Consider the following 239-nt stretch of genomic DNA (forward strand, 5'->3'; position numbering starts at 1 on the left):
CGTTTGTATATATATATATATATGTGTGTATGTGTGTATATATATATATAGCTCTCCCACATATTTACATAGGCTTTTCTCGGTTTTTTCTCTTCGAAGAGATCACGTATAATGTATACTTGGACGATGGAAAATATTCTATTAGAACGTATACGATGCACTAGGACGAAAGTTTTGTGCATTGTGTGCCATTTTTAACGCCTGTTCTCGATCGTCACACTATTGATTAAAAAAAACAC

General features: G+C 33.1%; 1 protein-coding gene across 1 annotated transcript in view; it reads right to left on the reverse strand.

Moving 5' to 3' along the window:
• LOC108579701 overlaps positions 1-239 on the reverse strand; it is a 55659-nt gene that overhangs the window by 5467 nt on the left and 49953 nt on the right. The gene's annotated exons all lie outside the window — the stretch shown is intronic.

Source organism: Habropoda laboriosa, unplaced genomic scaffold, assembly GCF_001263275.1.
Source record: "Habropoda laboriosa isolate 0110345459 unplaced genomic scaffold, ASM126327v1 scaffold33, whole genome shotgun sequence".
NCBI classification, from domain to species: Eukaryota; Metazoa; Arthropoda; class Insecta; order Hymenoptera; family Apidae; genus Habropoda; species Habropoda laboriosa.